The 17,354-nt window shown below is 47.8% G+C and overlaps 1 protein-coding gene across 1 annotated transcript in view; it reads right to left on the bottom strand.

Moving 5' to 3' along the window:
• Positions 1-17,354, bottom strand: part of KTI12 (KTI12 chromatin associated homolog) — a 568,623-nt gene that overhangs the window by 34,144 nt on the left and 517,125 nt on the right. The window lies entirely within an intron of this gene.

Raw genomic sequence — 17,354 nt, 5'->3', positions numbered from 1 at the left:
CTTTGCTGTGTTGATATGCTGCCTGCTGCCTGGGTGAGAAGGACTGGTCCTTCATCTCTTGATCCTAGAACCCAGAGTGACTTCCAAGGGCGCGCTGGCTGGTCTCATGATCTGAAGCCTCAAGGACATAACAGACTTCTAACCACTGCACCTGGACTGTATCATCTGTGAGTCTATTCTTTCAAGTAGTGCCACCCCAGTCCTGAAACCTGCAAAGTGGGCCTAAGGTGCTTGCCAGCGGAAATGACGCATCTTATCTTCTAAGCGACGCATCCCGGAACAGAACTGCCATATTTCCTTGGCTCAGCTGCCCTTCCGTGAGCAGAATCAAAGCACTGCTGCTGCTGCATGGATTGGACCAGTCGCAAAAGACTCATCGCTGTTGCCTCTGACATCTTAGGACTGACACAGCACCTGCTTAACCTGGCGCAAGCTCCTCGCATCCCTAGGCAACGCCAGCCTCGACAGCGAAACTCTGCATCGCAACTTCACCATTCATTGGAATATACGCATCACCTCTGTTGCGCCTCACATCCTCAACATCGGACTAGGCATTGTAAGCCCCATTGACAGGGTCCTCTATATCAACACAACAGGACCTTGCAACACAGCCTTGCCACATCTGGGAACTGACATATTGACTCTGCTGCACAATGCATCTTCACAGCGGATCCACGCAACGCTCTGCAACCAGGATTTAAAGTACTACATTCAACGGGCCTAACTGGGTGCCTGTAGCCGGCCCGACGGTCCATGGTAGTCAGCCTGAACTAGTGAATTTCTCCAGCTCCAATGTCACCAAATATCCTTCAATAGCTCTTTGGCACCATTTTCCGGTATAATCTTTAAAAGTCTATATCTCCAGTTCTACTAATTGGAATTTTGTCATTTTGGTCTTGGTTTATTTATTGAACTCTATGTTACTTTTTCTAAATCTGGTATGGGATCTTTGTGTGTGATGTTCTCACTGTTTTGCTGTTTGAAATGTTGCACAAATACTTTAACATTGCCTGTAAATTTAGCCTCACTGCTCTGTACCAAGTTACTAAAGGGTAAGCACAAGTTGATTTAGGGTTTTCCAGCCTCTTACCCCAACTAGGATTGTGGTTGCTGCTTGATCAGGGCTCACACCGTAGTCAACCACCAACCCGATTCTAACACAAATGCTTCTATATGTATGGACTTACAGTCAGGAGGGTCTTAGGAAAGGTGTTCGGTTTGATTTAACTGATGCACATCTGAACCACCTAGCTCTCTGGTGCCAAATGCTGTGAAAGAAATTCAGAGTCACCTGGAGCTGGTCTGTGGCGATGACTGACATGTCTGTTGTCCAGAGGGCCAGAAGGATTAGATTAAAATACCATGTAAGCATGTTGTACTGTAGATTCATATGCTCTGCTTACTCCTGCCATTTAGTGTTGGGCTCGGACTGCTGGAACTTGAAAGAAGTCTTTCAAGTCATGAGGTCTCTGTGACTTGTCCTGTGGTAGTGAACACACATTGGCACCGACTTCATTGTTAGATTGCTTTCCGCACAGTGGGTAAGAGAAGGTATGAAGCCGCGAGTAGGGCAGGAAAGTGGCCACGCATGTAGCATAAATAATTCTGAAGGTTGAAGATATCTGCAACAAACACTGGCTTATGGGGGCAGGGAGCTAGCATGTGAATCTACAGTACTACATGAAACGTACAGATGCTCACAGGGTAAGTAAAAATCTTGACATCAAGTGTGTGAAGTGCTCTCTCGTCACTTGAGTCAGGATGTGGAAAACAGACTAGAAGCTCAATTATTTGGTTAAGGTGGAATGGGGAGACCACCGTAGGCAGGAACTTTGGAATGGTTCTAAGAACCACCCCGTCATTATGGATCTGAAAGAAAGGTTTCCGCAGTGTGAAGGCCTCACTAATATGCCTAATTGATATTATGGATACCAGAAAGGTATTCTTCCTGGTGAGAAACAGCAAATGGCATGAATGCAGTGGTTTGAAGGGCGGTCCCGTGAGTCTGCTAGGGATAATATTCAGATTCTAGATTGGGGCAAGTAGCACCTTAGGAGGAATGACACACTGAAGGCCCTCCATAAAGCCCTTAATAACCGGGATCTTGAAGAGTGTTCACTGTTCTGTATGTAAAAGTGCAGCTGAATCGAGGTGTAGGCTAATCTTGACTTTTGCAGATGTAGAAGGTAGCAAATGATGTCTTGTACCGTAAATGTGAGAGGATTTATGTGACTCCAGCTACAATAGTGGACAAACCATTTTATCCTTGCAGCACAGCAGGTACATGTGGTAGGTCTACAAACTTCAATATGTCCATGCACTTCTTTTCAGGTAAGTCAATGTAACCAAATTCTAGTACCTCAGGAGGCAGATTGCTAGGCTGAGCGTCCAGTGGTCTGGGTGTTTGTGTTGAGTATGTTTAAGACGGTCCTGCCTACTGGGGAGCTTCTTGTGTGGAGCTATGAACATCTCTAGAAAGGTCGAAAACCATGGCTGGCTGGCCCACGTGGGTGCTACCAGGACGAGGGTGAGGGATGTTTACTTCAGTTTACTCACCTCATACAGTAGAAGTGGGAGAGAAGGAAAACCATATGCAAAAGTTCTCTAACCAGTTCACTCACAGAGAATTGCCTATGGTTTGGGGGTGCAGAAACTTGGAGGCGAAGTTGGTCATTTTGCAGTTTTGCACGTGGCAAAAAGGTCTATGTCTGTGGTGCCCACTGATGAAAGTAAGGGAGTAGGACTTGTTGGTTGAGTTACTACTTGAGGACTTGCTGAGTCCTGCGGAGCAGGTTTGCAAAGTCAGTGTTCACACCCAGGAGATACTCCGCCAAGACGTGTACTTGGTAGTAGATTGCACAAAAACAAATTCATTGCGCTAGTACTGACAATTGAGAACAGTATGTGCTGCCTTGGTTTTGCAGATAATACATGGCGGCCATGTTGTCGCAAGGACCTAGAGAAAAGCTTTAAAGGCTAGGTGTAGGACTAAAAGTTCCACATGGGTAATGTGGAGACCCCGTTGATGAGGTGTCTACAGACCCTGGAATATCATGTTGTTGAGATGCGCTACCACCAAACAAGTGATGCATCCATAATTATGGCCACTTGCGGAACTGGGTCTACGAAGGGCCTGCTCCGCAACAAGACTGTCGCTATTCCACCACTGCAGATACCAATGGGTGCTGGCTCTTATCAACACTAGATCTTCCCAGTAACCCTCCACTTGTGACCACAGATCAGAAAGACACTCCTGGAGTGGGCGCAAATGGAGCCACTTCTGTGAGGGACTATGACTAGGCAAGAACCCATCAAATTCAGGAGGTGCATTACTGTTTGAACTGTGAGAAGGATAGGATCATAGCTCTGGGGGGGAGGGGGGTTTGGGGTGTGACACTCCCTAATAAATGGACTCTGGTGTGAGTATTTGGGTCGGGGGCCTCCAGTCAGGCTAGCAGAATTGGTGGTCAAGTTTCCACTCATATTAGCAGCCCTCATAACACAGACACGTGTCAACGAAACTTTGCAGGGCTTGAAAACACCCACCCCTCCTCTTCCTTTTCACACAAAAAGGCCAAGAATACACAAAGGACTGGATGGTTCTTATGTGGTGTAGCGAAGCCTTTTAAATGTAATACCATTTTCATCCAGTTTGCCGTTTCAATGACAGTGATGGTTGCGAAATCTCTGCCACTCCACGCCCTCCAAATCTAACTGAATAAGCTACACCCCTGAGGACATAGTGGCTGAAAAAGATTCAGAAGCTGCTGGAATGCCACAGGTAGCGCCAATGACCAGGAAGTATTGGGAAGTAAAAATAAGCACACTTCAGGTCGAATGTGGCCATGAAGTTGCCGTGGTACAGCAGGGGGATGACATCCTGTTGGGTGACCATTTGGAAATATTATAACAGGTTTTTCTTTTGAGCAACCTGAGCTAGAGTACTGGCCTGAGGAAGCTGTCCTTCATTGGGATGAGGCAGTACCGAGAGTAGACTCCTTGTCCCCGTGTTGAGGGGGCACTGTCTCTATGGCCCCTTTAAGGAGCGCCTGAACCGCCTCTTGAAGTAGGGCAAGGTGTTATGGGCTGAGGGTGTATGTGTAAAGTGGGCTATTTGGTGGGGCTGAAATTAGCTTGAGGCAGTAGCAGTGCTTGATGAAGGACATAACCCCACCAGCCTGTAGTGATCTCCTCCCAGGAAGAAACTCCTGTAGTCTCCCCAACCAGTGCAGTGTGGGGGTGGGGGGGAACAGGCAAGTCAGATCTTCGAGTTAGATGCTCCCTTGATGGGCGCACCTATGCCCCCAACCTTGAAACTGTTATCCCTAAAGGTACCATGCGTGTAACCTCTACTCCCCTGTTAGTAGTAACACTGTTCTGTCATTGATAGGACTAGATTCTTCTGGGGCAATGGCCTTGGACCTACCCCTCATTTGTTGCCACTGACAGGATCTCCTAACGGTTAGGACATGAAGAGCATCCATGGCCGTAGCAGTGTTGGTGCCCACCTTTATTTTTTCCACATCAACCTGTGGGCTGAACAGGTGTTCACCGTTGAAGGGCAGGTTGATAAGATGTTGGGCATGCAGCTTGAAGCCAGAGACACAGAGCCAGGAGTGACAGCAGAGGTTGACAGAGGTATTCACTCCCATGACAGCCGTATCAGCTGAATTCAAAGCACAAACTAATGGTGGTGGTAGAAATGGGGTTTCCTTTCTCTACAACTTACTCTCCCTTTTTGTGGTATTGGTTGGGTGGATGTTGGAGAATGGCCTTCATCTCTTCCTAGTGTTCCACGTCATTACGAGAAAGGAGTCCTAATGGCTTGGAGACTGGCCAGTGGTGGCTGCACCAACTGCCACCCTCTTGCCAGCAGCATTCATTTGCATACTCTCCTTCTCAGGAAGAGAAGCGTCGCCTCGGCTGCTGCTCTTTTCTGGGTGGTGGGAAACAACCAGAGTCTGGTGGGATGGGATCCCTTATTTAGAGAGTATCTGAGCGTGCCAGCTTGAACTTCTTTTCAATCCTGGGTGTTACCACCCAAAATTTCACAGGCTCCTTAAAGACCTCAGGGGCAGATTTTACGATCCCCTTGAGCATAGGAAAATACTGGAGGGAGAGCTCGGTTTTGGAGAATGTCTCCACTAGAAAGTCATCATTCTTCAGGGTGACTTACATATCCACCTTGCGGCAGGCAGCTGCATGTTGGATAATGACTTTGTATGCAGTGATGTCGTCTGGAGGGGAAGTTCTAATAGGGACATGATCAAGAGCAGGGGAGGATCCATGTTACAGTCCTCCCAAGAATAATAAGTGAAAGAATAGTAGACTGGGTAGGTAAAACACTCTGCTGGAGTGTAGGGTCTACCTGTGTGAGTAAGACTCCGGTGACCCCTAAGGGGGAAGACACAGCAGGTAAGGGAAGAGGTGGTGGCAGGGATAGAGGAGGAATAGCAGTAGAAGTTGGGCCAATAGCCTTTTTCTTAGGCCTTTGGGGTGAGGGGGGGTGGTGGTTGTAGAGGAATGTCTGGAGCTGGAGTGCCCTCAAAAGCAAATCTGCGCTTTTTACTCAGTCTTTTCTGAATTGAGATCTTGCCTGCATGTCAGTGGATAGTACGTACTATTTCCTTACATCAAGCTTCTGTTGGAGCTTTTTCATGGATAGGCCTCTCCTTAGAGTTGACAACCTCAGAGCGGACTGTTTTCTGTGCCAACATTTTTTTCGGTCTTGAAAGAGGCATTGAATTTGAGACTTTGGCACAGACGTGTGATCTCTCACTTCTGGTCCGCTGAGGGGTGGGTTAAAGCTCCTGACTGGATCCTGTCTGGTCTCCCACACCCTGTTTCGGTGCCAATCAGTGCCTGAGGGCAGTGGCGAACCTGATAAAGGTGGTGGCTTAAACATGGGGCAGTACTCTGCTTCAATATACAGCCCCTTATGGGTATTACAAGAGATTTGGTGTCAACAGTACTCAGGTGGTTGGGTGTGGTCTTCAGACAAGGTCTAGGGTTGACAGTTAGACTGTATTGTCCTTGAGTGCTCCCTCCTACCTTTGAACTACTTTTTCCTCTGACTTGGAGAAGTCTGATCTGATGATCTCAGGGCTGGGTTGGTGGCCCATAACGTTAGGTGATACGACAAATTCTTCTTCTTTGGAACAGAGCAAGTCTGCCTTGCCAAACATCTTCGGCATCTCCAAGGATAATCAGTACATTTTGTTGTACACCCGCCACCTGTCTCTGTTGCCAATGGGTCTTTTTTGCCCCTGAAGGGCAAACAATAGAGTGTAACATCATGCTTTGGAAGAGACACAGATTACAGACATAGTGGATGTCTCCCAGAGTACTTTGCATGGCACTGAGGATGTTTCTTTAAAGGCGTCCATTCCATTACCTTCTGCGCATCCTTTATTCTCCAGGGTCTGTCAGGGGGACGGACCCAAAGGGCAGGGGCACCCCGAGAGACGGAAGGTCCCGTTCTTTGATGACTATGTACACGGCGGTTCGAACAGGGAAGAAAGGAAGGAATAGTAGACTCATTGAAAACTCTTCTCTGTGATGGGAAGGAATGGCAAGGAGCTCCAAGTCTGCGGCAGTAAACATTGAGACTGGAAGCAGTGTCAATACACTGCCAAACCTGAAGACAGAGAAAAATTACCTAACTATGGAGTTGGTGTCCATGTGCGTTCACTACCAAAGGAGGAGTGACAAAGACCTTGTGACTTGTAAGAGTTATTTGAAGAAAAACAAGTTGCAACAGATGGAGCCCAACACTAGATGGTAGGAGTACGAAGACCGTGTGTGTCAAAGCCACACATGCTACGAACCATAGTTTCGCCCAAGACCGTTATCTGTAAGCGCCTCATTAAAAGGTAGGAGAGTTTCAGTAGGCACCTGGCCAGATTGAAACCCCTCTGTAAGGATATTGGTTTTCACTTCCATAGTCAGGAGCTGCAGGTCAAAGACCTCAGCAGCCCTTCTGATCACTACTGCAAAAGATGCACTCTCATTCCTGGCAGGACCAGGAGACAGACTAACCTAGTGTCTGGGGAAGTACCTAGCTGGCATCCTGTAGGTCTTCATACGAATTGTCCACATCGTATTGTGGAACACATTTGTTCCCAACCTCTCCAAAATTCTGGCTTTGGTCTGAAACAGAGCCATAAGTTTGCGGTAGCATCTGAGTCTGACTATGCACTAAAGGGGGTTCCTCAGAGTCAGGATTAACACCAAAAGGTTCGACGCATGGCTTGGCCAAGGCTGAGATTATTTTGTAGGACACGGAAGGTTGTATATACTTCTCCGTCATCATTAATATCGAAAGAACCAGTGCAGAATTTAGCAATAGGACAGAAGGTGATGCGGAACCTGAAACAGGTTCAAGAAACAGACGTCATTGAGCGCGACCTGCCAGTGCAAATCTGACTGGAAGCCCCTGTGGATTCTTGCGATTCGAAAGGCATGAGAACTGGAAACTGCTGAAATCACGCAGCATGGCCTTCCTAAAGGCTTTGATTTGCTGCAACATCGCAGACGGGTACGAATGTAGTGTGCATCAGGACCAGACTCAGAATTGGCTCCTCAGGAGATTGAATGGCACGTGGATGCTCTTGCGCCTTCTTTGGAGATCGAGATGAACAGAAAGGGGCAGATTCCTGCTTTAACTGCTTGTGCTTCTTTTCTTTGACTTACTCAAAGACTTTGACCATGACGAAGAACTTCCATAAGAACGGGAAGTTCCTCTCAACTTTGACCGGCCACGGCACGGCACAGAAACTTTCAGCTTAAGAGATTTGCGATGCTGAATAGCCTTTGCGTTCATGTGGGGCAGTTTTTGCAGGTTCTGAAGGTGTGTTCAGCAAAATCGGTCACAAATTTTTTTGGGGACAGTACCTACAATTTTTAAACCCTCTCTTTTTAGCAGGGGACATTTTGCTTGCGCACTGGTAAATGGACACGCCAAACGCCTTTGCTGAACTTGCCTGTTTGCAGGGGGTGGGGACTCAGGACTACAAGCCCCAGAAGCCTCTACTCCCTGGAGGGAGCAACACACTATAAAGGCGCCTCAAGTCACCCGCGGCGCAGGATGCGCCAAATGCCACTGCTGGACTTGCCTGTTTGCAGGGGTGGGGGAGGGCCTCAGGACTACAAGCCCCAGATGCCTCTATTCCCTCGAAGGGGCGACGCTCTATAAAAGCGCCTCAAGTCATTGTTCTTGTGAACTGTGCTGTTCTGTTTGTTTGCTGGTTTTCCTCTCTTGCTATTGTTCTGATAATCTTTATTTGTCTTAAGTTTACCTAGGTGATTTTTAGTGGGGTGGATTGTCCTGTACTTTCATTAAGCTTTTAAAATGGGGGAAACGAACATGTATAGCCAAACTTCAGCCTTGTCCCCAAGCGTCTATTCCACCCCCCCTTCAATCCCACAAACCTCAATCGATAAGATGCTTCAGAGGGGTATATGGGTGGTAACAAACGAAATAGAATTGACAGAGAGGCGCTTGTCAATAATCCCAGACATTTTCTGCCCGGTGCCTGAGACTTCCACTTCCCCAGTTGTCACCCCTGTGTCCACTTCCAGGACAATAGAGTCCTCTCCTTCTTCTCTCCAAGCAGTTCCACCAAAGCCTGTAACTCACAAAGGTGGATCTGTTCTTAGCAACCCAAAGAAAGGGAAACGTAAGCCAGCTAGTGGAACTGTACCCAATAAAAAGAAAAATGTTGAGTCGAATCCCAGTGCTGACGAGATAGACAATGTAGAGAGCTCAGTAGGACTGCCCATTAACCCTCGGACAGACGCTGCCTGTCAATCTTCGGGGCAGAATCTGTTAGTGGACCTTCAGACCGAACTGAGAGCCAATGTGAAGGAAGAACTTGCATTCATTGTAAATCGCATAGATAAAGTGGCTCTAATGGGACCCAATAGTCCCACCAACACCAGCACTAACAACACCCAGGCACTAGGGAGGGCGATAGCCTGTAGCTCACAGACAGACAGTGCAGGCCCACATTTTTTAGATAAGCGCAAAGGGGCGGTAGTCCCTAACTTTAACCCAGGACCTAGTAAGGCAGATCACCATAGTCAAAAGGTAGTCAATTCCACACTCCCCCCTCCTTTGGAAAAGCCAGGCAATCAGCAGCCTCAAGTCTCCAGGATTGCCACCGACCCCAAGAGATTTAACAATGACGATGGGAATAACGATCCTGCATCGCAGTTGAGGGTCTGAACAAAAATAACCCCACTCAAACAGGGCCTAGGGAAAGCAGAGAAGGGATGGGCACTGAGGAGGGTGCATTGAGGAGGCCTGAAGCTGTGATTCTTCCCATTATAAATTTACCCCCAGCATCACTTCCGAATGTGATCATACTGACCGGAGTGCCAGAAATGAACAATGGACAGAAGGAATGCAATTGGACCTCAGGAACAAATACCTTTTCTGGTTGGCCAGGTACAGGCAGTTAAGTAATGATAGGGCAGGGGAGATTATAATGGTCCGTAGAGTTGGTTTGGTGGGTAAAAGAGAAAAAACCACGTAAGGGGATTGTGTGGTAATCAACTTTAGTAACCCCCTGACTGCGTACTTTAGTAGGCCAAAATCCTTATCCCCAGGAACCATACAAAAGGGTTAGGGCCTACCCATTGGACTACTTTTACTCCCAATGTCACAGCCAGCCTAGGGCTTATAACTAACACCGTAGCAAATTGGCCTTTGCAACATCACACAGTGGGTCCTTCCTCCAAAACCCCTTTTATACAACCATCCAGTAGCGAATAGATCCGGGGCCCTAAAGAGGTGGATTGACTGGCAGCGATTGGGGCCCAAGCCCTAGACTTGTGTGTCTGGGCCTGGAAGGGATATAAGTGAGCTCAACAGTGCCCAGCCGAGCCAGTCCACCTACAGTGGAGATGTGGAGGATTTACTGGATAGAGAAAGTGTAATACAACCGGTGAATAATGGCGCAAGTGGGGAGCGAGACGAGTTGCTAGGTACACCACTTGCTGCACCACCTCCTCTCCTAGTTGCCAGTAATTAAGGGTTGGTGCTCCCTTGGCAGCATTCGCACCTCCTCACCTGGACCAGCTGGAAGCCCGCCAACTCGCTAACACCTATATGATCAATGCCCCTTTTGACAACTGTAACCCAGAAAACAGGCTGAGGGTATTATCCTGGAACATTGCTGGTATAAAAGTTTAAAAACAAACTCCACTTCCCAGATTGGGGACATTTTGTGGAAAAATATGAAGTGTGCATGTTTCAGGAAACATGGGTGAGGGAAGATATAGCGAAACTCGGGTATATCACATTTTATGTATCCGCCACCAAGGGGGGAATAGGCAGACCATCAGGGTGTCTATCTACCTGGGTTGCTACACATCTGGGATGTACAGCTGAACAGTTGAATACCCTTTCCAATGACATCCAGTGCACTGTGCTCACCTTTTCCTTCTAGTTCGAAAATAGCCTTTATTAATCCCTACTCCCGTCCCATAAATCTAGGTCGCTAATCTCCGACCATTGACCAACTGAACACTTTCATTGACTCAATTCCCATGAATATAAGGATGGCCATTGGGGGCGATTTTAATTGCCAAGTTGAGCCCCTTGCAGATTCCATTGATACAATCCCCAGTGAGGAGGATCTCTTTTGGCTAATTCTTGACCCTCAAATCTCACCAATTAAGGCTTGGTCCCCGCTGGCACTTCAGATTTACTCTGTCACACTGACTCACTCACTGAGAGCATGTAATGGCCACACTAATTCAGAGAGACCAGGGAAGGTAACTTTAAACAGTACAGACAATCCTCCCTGCTGGACTATATTTTAGTCGAGACTAGGCTTTGGCAAAGGGATGTTGACTTTGCTGTTCTGCTGTTATAGGACAGTGATCATAACGCCTTGACTTTGGACTTGGAGCTCCCGGACCTTATGAACCCGACGAGCAGCGGTTCCCCCGCAGCCAGTACCTTAACACTCTCTAATAATAGATGGAGAATAAGGTGGGGGACAATTGAGCAGTCACCACACAAGCTTGCCACATTGTATACTGTAATTATTTCGTCTATCAAAATATGGGGAGTGACTGTTATGACAATGGACTTTCCCCATAACAACGATAGAATAGCGAATTTGCACGCAGAATTGACATCCAATCTGACTGACATATTTTATCCTAGCAAAAAACACAGTTGATGGACAGAATGTAGAACAATGTCATACATTCACCCCAGTACAAGGAGCTGGGCCTAAATCCATCATTTTTTTTGCACTCCACACCACCCTGGGTTAGACACTGGCTATATGCAAATCAGCTCTGACCCTGTGCCTCATGGGAACAGTCCAGTCCGAACTACCAAGCCATGTCTTTCCCAGACCGGAATCAAGCATCCAAGGACCGGTTTCTGGCTATCAGCCTTCGACAGCCTGGATAGCTTGACTCCAGTGGTGTGGAGAGCCTGGAACTCACGTCTGAGCATGGGCTGGGTATGCCATCAACTGTGTTTTTTGCAATATTTTATCCTAGGGCATCTGTTAAGGTGAAAAAGGGGGCCAAACAAACCTGGTTTAATGATTCCTGCCGAAAGACCAAACAAGCCCTGTTAGAAGCTATTAAACTTAAGGATAGGCAATCAATAAAACAAATGAGGGTGCTTTACCGAGTTAACATCCAATGAGCAAAGAAGAGCTGGGAATTAGAAAGATGGGAGGCCCTCAAAATTGCCCTAATTAACAGGGACATGAAGATGTTCTGGGCAATAGTCTGTACAGGCAGTTGTGAAGGGAAATCAGCCTTCTAGCCGAATATTGCAGCGGCTGCGTGGAAGACTCACTTTCAGGCTCTATACATCGCAGAGGTTGTTCCACCGCCAACGGATAAAACATCTTTAATATTCTCTGGGACCATTTATGAAGAGCCCCACGGGATTACCCTGACAGATATTCTAAACACCATTAGAAAGCTTCCCCTCGGAAAAGCCCCGGGACTAGACAAGCTACCAGAAGATTTATTCCGGTCAGAACCAGAAATATGGGCAATATTTAATGCCTTTATGAGAGGCATGGCAATCCTGGAAACTTGGGCTGGGGCAGAAATGTTCCCATCATTTAAAAAGGGTTTACTCCTCCTACCTACCAATTATAGGCCGATCAGTTTGATCGATGTTATACAGAAACTGTTTACTAGGCTCCTCCTCAACCGCATGCATATGTGGATGGAGGAGCATGAAATTCTGAGTCCACTTCTAGCCGGTTTCAGAAAAAACATCTCTACCATCGACCAAATCTTCAATCCAAGTACTTTACTGGAAAACGGTGTTAATAGAGGATGGCAGCCTCTATCTAATTTTTGTAGATCTGAAGTCGGCCTTTGATTTGGTCCCTTGATGAAAAACTGTGGGTTGCACTTAAAGATCTGGGAATCCCCGCCTACCTCTTGTGTTTGCTCATAAAACTGCATGAGGGTAATTTCGCTCAAGTAAGATATGGGAAGTTTGCTGAACTAACCCCCTGCTTCCCAGTAAATAGAGGAGTAAGGCAGGGTGCTTGCTTGCCCCTACCCTGTTGTGCCTTTTTATTAATGTTCTGGTTGCCCATCCTAATGAGGTTGAGAACAACGATGCCCCATAGCTGGCACGTACTAAGGTACCAGCAATGATGTTTGCGGACGACACATTGTTACTCTCCAAGCCACCCATGGGCATTCAAAGGGTCCTTGATAGTTTTGCCATCTTTTGCAAAAACAGGGGTCTGGAGATAAACACACTAAAGACCAAATTTATGGTCTTCAATTCAGCCAAAACCTACTGCCCAATCCCCTCCTTAAATGGCACTTTGCTTGAGAGGGTGTCAGTTTTTGACTACCTAGGTGTCACTCTGTCAGAAACGTTTGAATGGGCCCGCAATTGGCTAAAGCAAGCCTGAAGTTAGCTCAGATTGCGGGGAATTGTAAAGATTTATAGAAACTCCTGTCACAAACCAGCTGTCCCTATAGCGGAGATATATAAGGTGCAAGCTAGGGGTGCTACATTGTATGGGGCTGAATTATCGGATCATCAACTCTTTGATAGACTGACGAAAACAGAGAACAACTTTATGAGGCAAATGCTAGGTCTTCCGATCAGCATCCCCATTGTCCCCCTACGCATGGACTTAGGAATCAGACCGCCACTAACATTTTGCCACAGACTGTGGGTGGCCCCGGAGCTAGCAGACAGAACTAAAGGAGTTATTGAGTCTCCCGAGTCAGGACAAAAGACCTTGGCTTATGTACGTTAAGGACCTATGTTGCAGATTGGGTAAACTTAGCGCATGGAGTATCCCTGAAGAATCATGTTCGATAACATCACGTTCAGAATTAGTAAAAACTTACAGGTTACTTACATTAGCAGATGTCCAGGAGGACTCGGCCTTCCGACACTTGACAGCTGACTTCCTAAGGATTAAAGAAGAGTATCGGCCTGAGTGCTTTCTGGATGATATTCAACCCTCCTCTGCAAGGAAACTATATATCCAGTTCAGACTATTCCTTGTCGCTTCGTGCTTTTACCAACAAATGGTCAAAAGCCATTCCCCTGGGGTGCCCAGCAGGCAACTGTGGGGATGAGTCAGAGCTCCATGTCTTCCTTTTTTGTCCTGGCTATAAACCAGTCAGCCAGAGCTGGCTCATCACACTCTGTCGGAACTTAAGGTCCATGCCCTGTGTGGCCGCGTTTAGAGTCCTGAAATATAACTCCCACACACCCATTGTCTTTGCCGTATCCCGTTTTCCCGTTTTCTAAATTCAATATGACACACCCGTAGGAGGTTGATAAACTTGGCAACACAGTTATAAAAATCCCATAGTGCATGCAGCCTCACTTCTTTTTACTTTTTTCTGTGTTTAACAATTAAGAATAGTGATGAATTGTAAATATGTACTGATAAAAGACTGTATATGTAGTGTTTATGGCCCTAGTGGCTTTCCACAGGGCAATTGACAGGGCAGCTGGGTGAGGGTGGGGTGAAGGCTGGGACCCCTCGATCCTCCCACCCTGTGCTTATTCTGATATATTTTATTGCCGCCAAAATTACAATTTCCATATGTGTTTTACGTGTATTTTTCTAAGATATGTGTTTTTATCCGTGCAAACCGTTTTTTATCTTGTACTTTTTATGGTCTATATTGACCGAAATAAAGTGTGCTGAAATTAAGTGGAATGGTAAATGTTTAAATTTGACAAAAAAAATAGAGAAATGTATCATCACAGACTAAAGAAGTAGGGCGCAGGATCCACATCTGAAGGTGTAGAAAGAAAGGAAGTGCTGTCCGGGAAAATGGGTGGCACTTATATGTGGCATGAGTACTGCTTCAGAGGTTTTGTGAATTCAGTCTGATGCTCGGGAAATATAGCGAAATGTGGAATCTGCAGTTAGTAATATCCATCAGAAGTAACATGTAATAATGTTCTGCATCAAGGAGGGTTAAGTATGAAATGTTTAGGGACCCACTTCAAGCACAAATCAGTTTCTAGTGCATGGATACACAGTGAACCAACTCATTCTGCATGTTAACGGCGTTCATAAAACCACAATCTATGAGGTTACTGTGTATTTGGCAGCATAGCACAAATCAGAAAAAATAGCTTCCATTCTGCTACATACTCGTGATAAAGCCTTGAGCAATTTTAAGCTACTCTTGCTGATCCACTGGCTCAATCAAGCTGCTACTCATAACATGTATTACATTTGATACCCTGCAACACCTTCTCACTAGCATCTCCATGACTCATACTACCGATGACTATTAAGTAAAATGCACTTGGAAGCAAGGTCCTATTACAATTGAATGGACGTGTTCTAGAAATTGGAATCATCTTTGAAATGATGTACTGCCAGTAAATATCTAAATGCCTAAACTGCTATGAATGTAGGTGCCACAAATTGCATTGTCAATGCCAAAACAGCCCCGTACTTCAACAAATCTAAGCTCTGACGGATTTCCACTATCTTATACGCACACACAAGGTGGCAGCAGAGACAGAGAGTGCGCGAGTCAGAGTGTACGCGTGTATTTGAGCGTCAAGAGAAAGTGTGGCCTAAAATAATCTGCTTTAGGGTAGAGTCTCTCATATTCTACCCTTCAGGACATTTTTTGAGGGTTTAATTCCTAAAACCGAATTTGCTATATCTATCCATATTGCAGTCACAACAAGAAATCTCTTATTCTTGGAATTTAAGACATTTGACCAGGTTTTCTTTCACTAATTGAAGAGGACAGTGTCCTTGGAGACCAAAATTAATTCTATGGCAGGACCGGAGGCTTCGGATTATGCCTTTCTTCCTTCGCTTTATTGCACAAACAGCAGCAAGAAAAACTACAAACAACTACATTTCCCATGAGCAGCAGGGAAAGAAAAAGTCACAATGATAGTCCTTCGTCGCTCTTCGCACTCTGGCAGCTCCCATCATGCCTTGCAGCTGCTTCCTCTTTCTTCGCTGCTCAGCAGCAAGTTAAGTGGTCTTTGGCTTTTCTCTGTCGTGTTTGGGACTGTGTGGGTAGCGTTTTGGGTTTTTCACAAGCGCTGACCTTTTTTCATTCCTAAAGAGTCCCCTGTGGATCGCGGGACGCTTGGCAGCGCTCCTCACGCGACCTGGTCCCAGTGTTGGGTACGGTGTGCGCTTTCCACCGCTAGGGGGCGAGTCTCTTCTGAGCCCAACGCGCCTGAGGGACGTTTTTAAAAAGCGTTTTCGGCGCGTTGGCCTCCAGGCTGTTGCGGTGCCCCTGCCTCCCGGCTTGACACCCTGCGGGGTCATAATTGTAGGGTTGCCCCGTATTTGAACGCCCATTTGGGTTGTACCTGTTTGTTTCTTGACACCCTGCGGGGTCGTAATTAGCGCCGGCCTGCTGGTGCTGGGGACGCTTTGCCAGGTTGGCGCCCGGTGATCTAGAGGGCTGCAGCGTTCCCTGGGCTCTGACCCGTGAATTGTGTGCCTTAGTGCCCCCCTCATTGTCTAGGCTCCCTCCCAGCTTACATTTGGTGCCTGTTAGGGCCGTATTTACTAGCTGTGCTGCAAATCCCTTCTTGCCAGAGCCTCATTTGTCTCATAATGCAGGGGGATCACGAACAGTATCCAGAGGGTGACCCCTCAGCTATGCACCTTGGGATGACGACTTTTATCAAGCCGTGGATGATTTCATTTATAGGGCGGTTGACCAGGCCATGGTGCCCCTGGAGCAGCGCCTCACGGCACGATTGGATGAGGCTTACTCCAAGTTGGCAGCTCTGATTCCCGCGCCGGCCCCAGCCCCGGATCCTGCGTCCTCGCCCACTCCCCCTCCACCCAAAAAGCCCTGTGCAGAAGGGGTTGACGCAGAAGCTTTCGCTCGTGTTAAGAACGCCTTCAGGGCGCTTGAGGGTTCCCAGCCAACACCCGTACCTGCGGAGGTTCCTCCCCAACCCCGCGTACTATGTCCCCAGTTCCCCAGGACGATGAGGATTCTCCGGATTCAGACGAGGAGGCCTGTTCCTCAAGATCGTGGCTCCCGTCTCAGACCGCTTCCTCTGAGGGTCCTTCGGACATGCTGGACCCGGACGATATCGTCCACCCCCGGGTCCTCGGACTGGGTCCCGGGTGACTAGGTGGCCCGGTACGTGGCCGGTCGTTTGCGTAAGCCCGTAGAGAAGGACGCACGCAACCGCCTTAGGGCGGAGTGCCCTCGCCCCACCTTGGAGGGCAAGGTGGCTATGACGCCTGACATCGACCCTAAAATGGCGACGTTCCTGGCAAAGTTCGTCAGGGATCCCCGCAAGGGGATTGATAGGTCCTGGCGCACTTGCCAGGACAAGCTGTTAGACGCGGTAGGTCCTCTGACCAAAATCCTAGACATGGCCAAGGAGGCCAAGGTCACGGGAGATCAGATTTCCCCAGAGGTCCTGTCCAACTGGGCCCAGCGGGCCATTGTCTTCCTCGGAAATGCGAATTGTGCCCTCTCTACAGAGAGGAGGAGGTCACTGTTGATTAAAATTGACCCTAAGTTGGGTGACCTCACCTCTTCGGAGGCCGGCGCTGTGGCTCAAGGGGGTCTGTTCGGGGACCCTTTCATTAAGGAGCTTGGGAAATTCGTGGCCACCTTTACTTCCTTGGACAGGGCGCAGTCCAATATCAAGAACGTTTTTGCCCCTCGGGTCTTTGAGGGGGCCGGACGTGGCAGGGGCCGCTCGTTCGGCCATGGCAACCCCTCTGATAGGGGACAAGGCTCCGGCCGCGGGCGGGCCCAGGACGGTGCCCGCTTCAACAACTTCTACCCCACCCGGGGTCAGCAGTTCCGGGGTCGTGGCGGCCAGAGAAGACAGCAACAAGGTGTTGGAAGAGGTG

The sequence above is a fragment of the Lissotriton helveticus genome, chromosome 3_2 (genome assembly GCF_964261635.1).
Source record: "Lissotriton helveticus chromosome 3_2, aLisHel1.1, whole genome shotgun sequence".
NCBI classification, from domain to species: Eukaryota; Metazoa; Chordata; class Amphibia; order Caudata; family Salamandridae; genus Lissotriton; species Lissotriton helveticus.
This window is presented reverse-complemented; position numbering and strand designations above follow the sequence as displayed.